We start from the raw sequence: 10,702 nt of genomic DNA on the forward strand, positions 1-10,702 counted from the left end.
TTGCCGGCACCAGCAATATAGTGAATTTGTTATTTGGCCTGTTCTTTGTAATGAGTGAAATTTAATATTTACTTTTGAAAAGAACTATGAAAATGTGCACTGTCAACATAAAACATAAAAGAATCAAATAATTACTGATATACCAGTAAGTTAAATAAGAAAACAGCTAACAATATTTGAAACAGATATAATCGTTTAAAAACATTTATGAGGCAGAGTGTTAATAACTATTAAGAATTTATAACAAGAACAAAACAAAATAAAAATATTGAGCATCCATTTGTTGCAAGGAAATCATATCAAAACATGAAGTTGAAATTATTTCTAAAATCAGTCAGTCTAATGATACTTATAAAAAAGAAGATGTGCTATGATTGCCAATGAGACAACTCTCCACAAGAAAACCAATTGACACAGAAATTAACAACTATAGGTCACCGTACGGCCTTCAACAATGATCAAAGCCCATACAGCATAGTAAGCTATAAAGGCCCCGTAATGACAAATGTAAAACAATTCAAACGATAAAACTAACGGCCTAATTTATGTACAGAAATGAACGAAAAACAAATAAGTAACACATCAACAAACGACAACCACTGAATTACAGGCTCCTGACTAGGGACAGGCACATACATACAGAATGTGGCGATAGTTAAACATGTTAGCTGGATCCCCACCCTCCCCCTAACCTGGGACAGTGGTGTAACAGTACAACATAAGAACGAACTACAAAAATCAGTTGAAAAAGGCTTAACTCATCAGATGGATGCATATAGAATTACATCTAACAAAAACACAAAAACACAGAAGGTACTTGTATATCCCAACAACAAAAAGACACTAAGTACTGATCTCAGAGTACTCGCAGTTACTGACAGCTAGTTCAAAGTCACTAACAACTAATAAAAAAATCATGCATCTAAGACTAAATTATCAAGCCATACACATCCAACATCCAATGGATTTAGTGTAAAGACGTCATAAACAGTCAGAGAAAAACATGACCTTGTGCAATGCCAAAATACAGGTATCGACATCCATGAATGTGTATATGTATATAACAATAATATTTAATTTGCTTTTAATTTTTTGATAACAAAATCAATATCAATACCAAAAAAAAACAATATTCTATGATCTAATTACAGTGCTAAATTGGTAACCTTTAAGAATAAGTTTTTTTTTAAAGGATCGATAAGTTTACCAGGATCGTTTATTAATTTCCGGGCACGGTAAACAACATTTCCGTAAAAATGAGGATGTGGACGTGTATGCATAAGTATAAAATCTTAAATTTTTTAACTAGTATGCTATAAAAAAAAAATAATCTAAAAACCTCATTGCATCTTAAAACATTATACAATATAACATAGTCAATCACATAGCTTCAAAAATCAAAAATGTTTTTTTTTAACTTGCTTTTGAAATGATAGTCAGTTAAATAAATTACATATGTGTAAACCAAAATATGTTTTAACTTGGCTTCCGTTTGCCTAATGCCAGCAAAATAACATTTTCTATTTTTCAAGAGCCGGCAACAATTTCACTATATTGTTAGTGCCGGTAAAATAGCCCTATCGAAATAGGCTATTTTGCCGGCTTGAAATAAGATATATTAATCAGAGTCAGCAAAATAGTCACTGCCCAATGGGCCATGTGAGCTTTTCTCATCACTTGGCGTCCGTCGTCCGTTGTCCATCGTCCGTCGTCGTCCGTTAACTTTTACAAAAGTCTTCTCCTCTGAAACTACTAGGCCAAATTTAACCAAACTTGGCCACAATCATCATTAAGGTATCAAGTTTGCAAAATGTGTCCGATGACCCGGCCAACAAACTAAAATGGCCGCCATTGCTAAAAATTGAACATAGGGGTAAAATGTATATGTTGGCTTTTATCTCTGAAACCAAAGCATTTAGAGCAAATCTGACATGTGGTGAAATTGTTTATCAGGTCAAAATATATTTGCCCTGAAATTTTCAGACAAATCGGACAACCTGTTGTTGGGTTGTTGCCTCTGAATTGGTAATTTTAAGGAAATTTTTCAGTTTTTGATTATTCATGTTATTATCTTGAATATTATTATAGATTGAGATAAACTGTAAACAGCAATAATGTTCAGCAAAGTAAGATCTACAAATAAGTCAAACATGACCAAAATGGTCAATTGACCCCATAAGGGTTTATTGCCCTTTAAAGTCAAATTTAACAATTTTTCGTACATTTTTGTAATCTTTTACAAAAGTCTTCTCCTAAAACAACTAAGACAAATTTAATCAAACTTGGCCACAATCAGCATTAGGGTATCTAGTTTTAAAATGTATCTGATCACCCTGCCTGCCAAACAACATGGTAGACATGGCTAAAAATAGAACATAGGGGAAAAATGCAGTTTTTACTTATATCTTTGAAACGGTTGCAATATTTTATGCATCAATTGTAAATAAAAATATCAGGTGAGCGACATAGGCTCCTTAGAACCTCTAATTTTTATTGTAATAAATAGACTAGCACAACATGTATAAACAAAGGTATACAGAAAGGCATATTTATATAAAGGAAGACTTTTAGTATAAAATAAAAAAAAAACAATTGAATATATAATGGTGCAACAATAGGTTGAACATAAATAATTATCTAATAACAATGGAATCTAATTCATTTTTGTAATATCTATTTGTGTGGTGTTTAAATCAAAACTCAACATTTATTAATTATTCTATGATAGGGGCCCAGGGACTCCAGTATTTATTATATTCCTCTATAGAGAGGCTATCAAATGAAATGTATTTTTTTAAGTTCAAGTGTTCCTTTAAATAATGTTTAAAGCATTTAAATTTGGCAATACTTCTTGTAATTTTGTGCGGTAAATAAAGTATCTTGTAAGCAGAATTATCTTATTTTTTTTACAAAATTAAATTTACCTTTTTCGTTGTTACCAAATAGTATAATCTTAATATTCAAATGCAGTTTAATATTTTTCATTTCAAAAGTCCAGTTGTTTAGTGCATGCCAGAGACTGGCGACCATCGGATAGCTACAGAATAGATGTTCAATGGTCTCTAGTTCTTCTTTGCAAAATTTACATATGTTGCTTCTATTTATTTTCATCTCGTAAAGTAGTGAATTAGTTGCTGAAATTCTATGGGTAATTCTATATTGGAACCACCAAAGTTTAGTGCTACTAGTATATTTTGTACACGAAGTGTGTATTTTTTCCAGTTAATGCCAGTCATATTAAGATGGTTCTCCCATTTTTCTTTCGCAGCAAAAGTAATATATTTCTCATTCAATACTTTGTACATGTCCTTTGAACCCTTTTTTTAATCAAAGAAAATATTTATATTAAAAGGTAGTATTGTTTGATTTTTTTCTCCTTTACTTCAATATTGATGGTGTTAAACCACTCAATAAGCGAGAGTGCTATTCCACAATAATGTAAAACATTTGGCCTAAATTGATATAATTGTTGGAAATTTTAAAATAACATAATTTTGCCAAGATAATCTGCAGTGTCCAACTTCCAGCTTTAGCTCAGTTTTTATAGTAGACACTTGAACCACCAATTTTAATGTTTTCTCCCTCCCATAAAGGATAAGATAGAACTTCATCAATGCATCTTGGTTTTCTAATTTGATGAATTGTTTAACAAGCATCAACAACCTCTTGCCAAAATGTACTTGATGACCTTTTAATGGGCCCAGTATAACTTAGTTCAATAAAATTGTTTTGCTCCACAATAGAGGTTAACCTCACTCACTTTGAATTCGAGTTATACAGCCTTCTTACCCATATAAGTTTCAGTCCCTGTATAAATGCTTTTAAATTTAGCATTTTTAAACCACCAATATAATAATCCTGACATAAAAGATCTCGCTTGACCTTATCTGGTTTATTACCCCAGATAAAAGCATACATTTTATTTGTTTAATTACTTAACATATTCTCCTCTGGACTAGGGATAGAAAGAAACAGATGATTTAATTTAGATATGACCTCATAGTTTAAAATGGTAATCTTTCCAAAGGGGGGATACTGTTTTAACCATTTGTTCAAAGTGTTGTCTATATTATATAACACTGGCCTATAATTTAAATTAATCATTCTATCTAGGTCAACTGAAAAGGTAATTCCAAGGAGCTTAAATGTACTGGAGCCCAATTTCAATCCCCTTTTAACACAAATTTGACATTGGCTACAATGTATGTTTTTTGCTACCTATCCAAATAACATCTTTTTTTTCTGTGTTAATCTTAAGTCCCGAGATTTCAGCATAAAATTAGAGAACACGAAGAGAAGCATCGAGTGATTCTGGTGAGCCTTCTAATACCAATGATGTATTATCTGCATATTGAGAAAGTACAAATTCTGTATCATCTATGGCACGCCTTAACCACTTTTATTAATTAATCTTAGATTATCTCAGATAAACTAGGATTATCTCAGATAAACTAGGATTATCTCAGAAAATCCCGGTTTATCTCAGATAAACTAAGATTATCTCAGCTTAATTCAAATTCGAAAAAATCCTAGTTTATCTCAGAAAATACAGAAAATTCATTATCTGGAGAAAATCCCGGTTTATCTCAAAATATTAAGAAAATCTAGGTTTTTCTGAGCGATTTTCAGATAATCCTAATTTATCTCCAAATAATTAATGTTCTCAATTTCAGATAATGAATTATCTCATTTCTCGAGAAAATCTAGGTTTATCTCGGATTCAAAATATACAAAAGAACAATGTAACGAGTGTTTTAATTGGACGACAATCCGGCGTTTAACGTTTGACTTTCTCTTTGAAACCTTGATGGTGACGAATTCACTTCCTATTATTGGGTGAACGGGGATGTGCCAAAATATGGGTCATAATTTTGCGAGATATTCTGTAAAATTAGCGTCCTTTTTCAGAGGAGGGGCGACATTCAGCACACGGCACGCAATTTTTACTTATATTATTGATCGATCGCTGTGTTATTGTGTCATTTATCACTACTCGTGGTGTGAACATCACCGTTATTGAAACCTGGACAAGCGAAATTTGTTGAATCAATTATAAAAACAAGTAATATACAGAAGGGCTGATTATATACAATATACATATACTTTGTACATACATAATAAACAAATTTGGTAGCTATTTCTTTTACTCAAACTGACTGTTTATTACCGACGGCTAATTTCGACATCGATAATCAATGAATTCTCATATTTTATTCAGTTGTTTTTAATTTTCTAATCGTGACAAAGTTTTGTAAACTATTTAATTTTAACTATTGCATTATTTCGTCATTTGTCAGTAAACAAAAAAGATAACACTAGAAAGAAGACAACTAAGTAATCCAATACACAAATAATGCACAATTCAATTACGGCAAAAACAATTATTTCATCATGGTTATTCAAAAGACATAATTTTCATTTTGTTTTCAAAATAATTAAATACATAAGAGTTTATATGCCACGAACCTTAAAGCGCCAGTTATTAATTGAAGGATATAAACAATAAATGTACATTGTCTGAAATACAAAGTGTGTGTGTACTCGCTTACACGGGTGTCATTCGGTTTATCGAGAGAAATGATCGTAAACGAATATCTAACGGAGATCAAGTATTGCGAGACGATCGTGACAGCTCTGGTACCGGATCGTGAAAGAAATTTAATCGAGAAGACATATGAAAAGTCAGTAAATAATCTAATTTAATTAATTACACGGACAAATTTACAACAAAATAAAAATGTCTGTCAAAATGGTTCAATATTATGATCAGTATGTGAGAAAATCCAGTTTATAAAAGTACATAGTTTTTACAAAACAACAAAAGGCATATTGCTCCTCGACATTTCAGTGACATCAAAAATGTAAACAAATTCGAATAAAATAAACTATTTTTCTTCAAAAAAGGGCATTCTATTTGAATGCATCAAATGGTTCTCATAGTTATTTTGTATAAACATAATCTGAAACTTGGTAAAAAAAGAAATACTTACACAAAATTGATATTTCGGATCGTGAAAGATCACGTACCGGGTTTTGAAGATCGTGAAAAAGATCGTGAAAGATCTGATGCTACGAAGACGTTCAAATTATTCTTCAATTATATGATAATTAATATTTGTTATTGTTTTAAAAAAAAACTAGATTGGCATGACTGACCCGGGTCTCTTTTTTTGGTGAATAGGGCTATAATCGTGCAATGCCATTGGATCTAATATCTTAAAATACCACACAGACTTGGTAAATTGTATCAATACCAGTCCATTTGTCCGTCCTTCATAAGTTTTTGTTTTTTATACATTAAGATGTTTTATTTTGTATTTATAACTTTGAATTCTATTCTCATGTTTATGCCCATTATATTTATAAAGCTTACATACCTGTATGCTATAGGGCCACGGTATTCGGTGTATGGTTTACATGTCTGTCTGCATGTTTCATATATGACGTCAATTGTATTTGATATATTGAATGATAGTAAGATGTCTGTGTCTGACTGTCGGTCAGGGTTCATATACTTTCGACCTCATGTTCCGAATTAATTGGCCAAATATAACTTTTACATTTGTCAGTTTCTAAGTTACTATAAGCATCGGAACACCTATATTTGGTGTACGGGATTTTTGTAGAGATCTGTATGGCATGGTTCATCTGACCTTGACCTCTTTTTATGAATCATTGACACTTTTAAGTGTATGTGACACTTCTAGTAAAACCCTTAATATTACAGAAGTTCAACAAATATACTATCATAAGTAAAGCAGACGAGACATTTCAGCATTTGCTCGCTGGTATTCTTTAGTCTGTAATATATATTTATCTCATTGGAAATCAATCCACATCTGCTACGTTGTATACAAAGATACATATAACTTAAGTATTGTTGCACAAAATGTTGGTTATCGTTCAATCTCAAATTTTTCATGAAAGATGCTGTTTTTGCTATAAGTTTTTGGTTGATGGTTGACTTTTTGGTTTAGACGTTGCATACCCATATTATTGGCTAAATAGTGGCGGTCAGCCTGAATTGTACTAGTCCGATTCTCATAGCTGAATTTTTCACACTGATTTAGACACGTTTTAAGCTATTTTTTTTAACTTTAGAGGTAAAGTGTTGAATTTAAAAAAAACAAATGATAACTTTTATGTTCGTTCTTATCAAAAAAGTTACAGGCTTCGACCAGTTGCAGGTATATCAAGTGGTAAAAGAAATATTGATTTCTGATTATTAAGTCTGGTCACGCATTATCTTTCACGATCAAAATAATCATCTATAGTAATACCCTTTATCTCCTTCCTTTTTCTTACTAAAATGCCTAATATATCTGCACATGGCAAGAAAATATAAGGGGATAAAGGATCTCCCTGTCTACAGTTTCTTTCTACAGTGAAGAATTCTGACAGAAAACAGTTTTGTGTCACTGCAGCTGTTATTATATTATTATAGAAGGTTTAACCTAGGATATAACTGAATCACCAAAATTTAAATTTCTCAATGTATCATAAATAAAGGATCAAGATATGGAATCAAATGCCTTCTCAAAATCAATCAGCAAGAGAATTCCCAATCAGCAAGAAAATTTCTGGAATATTATTTTCTTCAGTAAAATGTAAAATATCATTTATCAATCGACAATTTTCGCCTATATACCTACCTGGAATAAAACCAGTTTGATCAGAACTTATTAATTTTGACAAAACAGATTGTATTCTCTCTGCTATACAGCTGGATGCCAATTTATATGTAGAATTTAGAAGAGTAATGGGCATCCTATTTTTAAGAAATTGTTTTTGTTTACCTTCTTTTGGAATACATGTAATCACTCTCTGCCTCTTGGTGACAGACATTTGACCCTTCCCATATTCAAAATGTATAGATCTAAGAACAAATTTACCAATATCAACCCAAAACAATTTAAGAAAATTCTGCAGTATAACATTCTTCATCATGTTCATTCTCTTTAATGCTGCAGTTAATTCAGAAAAACTAATATTTCCCTCAAATAACTGCTTTTCATCCTCGCTCAGGTTCAGTTTATCATCATAAAAATTGTCCCGCGTTAAATCAACCCTTTTCAAACAATCTTGTTTTTTATAAAGTTTCTCATAAAACACATTTGTCTGACTTAAGATTTCTTTATGTTCTTCCACTACAACCCCATTTTCTAAAGTAAGTTTTTGAACAGTCTTATTAATGTAATTTCTAGTCTCTAGATTTACAAAAAAATTGTGGGTTTTCTTCTTCTTCAATCCACTGACTTCTTGACCTAACATATTGTCCATAAACCTTCTTTTGTCTATACATTTTAAGTTCTGCTTTTTTTCTGATCAATCTCTTCCATATTTTCTTCTGGTATAGTGCATTTTCCTCTAATTGTTTTAAAATAATCTCATTTTCAAATAGTATACCCTCCTTTTTTTATAAGATGCATATGAAACAGTTTTACCACGTATGTCTGTGAGTAAAGTTTCAAAAATCAACTGGTCATCTACGGTAAATTCAATTTAAGAGTTGTCAATATTTTGTAAAATTTTATTTCTATATATCTTGACGACATACTGTTCTTTTACTGTACTTATGAGTTTTTTCATCTCTTTAACATAGCCATTATCATGAAGAAGGGAATTATAAAACTTCCAAAGGCCTCTGCCTTTTATAAATACATTAATCTTGAATTGAAAGAAAATATCACCGGTGAATGATCAGACCTGTAACTATTATCAATTTTACATCACTAACAAAGTGAAAAATATTATCAGAATCAGAAAAAAGGGTAAATGAGAGGGTTTTTTTTTCTCCAAGTAAACCTTTTCGTTTTGGGGTATAATTCTCTAAATGCATCAACTAGATTAAAGTCTTCCATTACTGTAATACTTTTTTCTCTAGACTTCGGGTTGTTGATCAAGATTGAAACTTTGAATTAGGTTAAAATCACCACAAAGAATACTAAATTGGTTATCAAATTCCTCAGCAATGTCTGCCACCTTTTGATAAAAGCAAAGAGTGTCTACATTTGGCCCATAAATATTAACTAAGTTAATTCTTTGTTCTTCAATTGTAATATCCAATCCAAGAAGGTTTCCACCCTCATCTTTTTTAACTTTGTGATTTTAAAGATCAAAGTTTTCATTAAAAAAAAAATGGCCACACCTCTCTGATTGAATTTCAATGATTTGAGAAGGCATTCCCCCTTCCACTGATTTTTAATGTTTATTCGTCTTGTTCTGTAAAATGAGTGTCCTGAGGACAGTAAATATTAAAATTCTTACTTTAAATAATTCAAAACGTTTCTCCGTTTCTCCTTTGTATAAAACCTTGACAATTAAAAGAAATTATCTTAAGTTTATCACCCCTTATACATGTGTTTATCTGTATCAATATTTATTACTCTAATGATGAGTGAAAATACATGAATATACCATGATATTTATAGAATCAAGGAACTTCCTTTAAAACTGTATCATTTTTCAAGATCTGTGACATCTTAAGACACATTTGTAATGTACAATACGTGCATATATATAAAAACATAAAATCCAATAGCGAGACAGAGTCCAACATTAAAATCAAATATAAAATCTGCACTCGGAGATATTCACTGTTGTTGTGTAGGATATTCACTCTAACTTGTCTAGGGGAGATAACTCAGAAGGAATTTTAATTTAAAACATTGGATTTAGATGGAAATCTAACTTGAGCAAATCTATGTGGTTAAAACAAAGAAGAAAAGATCACACAAGAAGCACACCTATACAAAATGTCCATTGTTTTGTGCACTCAAATCTGATCCAGTCAGATTTGTCAATACAGTTATCATAAGCGTTGTCTGTCTAACACGTTCGTTGTTACTTTAAATTAGTTTTAGTTAAATGAACTGTATATAATCTAGATAAGCATATTATGTACAATATTTCAAGTCTGTCAGAGTTGTTAAATTTACTACATGTAGATATTGGAATTTCTGTTTGTCTTTCGTATACATGTATTAAAAACTCTCATGTCAAATTTACAAATTTATATGATCCTTTGTCGATTTAAGAAGGTAGAGATGGTTTATATTCATTATATCTCAGATACGATCAAAGATCAATATTCTTTATGTGATGTAGCTAAATATATAAGATTTATCTGAACGTAAATATTTCTCTTTTGAAAGAGCAATGCGTACTTGAGAAACAATTTCGAAATATTAAGAACTCTGGCTGACTCCAAATGTATTATCACTCTATATATATATAATGACTTGATAAAAAGCAATACTTTTGGCATCACATTGTAAATCAAATTAATGCATGATCAACATATCATAAAAACTAACAAAACTATCTACCAATCGAACACAGACTGCACATCCTTTTTAATTTTATGCTTTGTCAAATACATGTAAAATTAGGCAATTCATTTTGATATATATACAAATGAAATAACGTGGTTTAACTTCCACTATGATAACACTTCACCAGAAATACTATGACATAGAAGTCTACAACTAAAGGTCGCCGTACGACACTCAACAATGAGCAAAATCCATATAACATAGTCAGTTATAAAAGACCAGACTTGAATAACATGGATTTTTGTTATTGTATTATTGTATTATGATACTAGTATTTGATGTTATCAAACTTAAAACGCAATATGTGTAATTTTTTTGTATCTTCCAGATGATACAGATGTTTCCTGATTCATCTTTAAATATTTGGA

The sequence above is a fragment of the Mytilus californianus genome, unplaced genomic scaffold, assembly GCF_021869535.1.
Source record: "Mytilus californianus isolate M0D057914Y unplaced genomic scaffold, xbMytCali1.0.p SCAF_9, whole genome shotgun sequence".
Classification (NCBI taxonomy): Eukaryota; Metazoa; Mollusca; class Bivalvia; order Mytilida; family Mytilidae; genus Mytilus; species Mytilus californianus.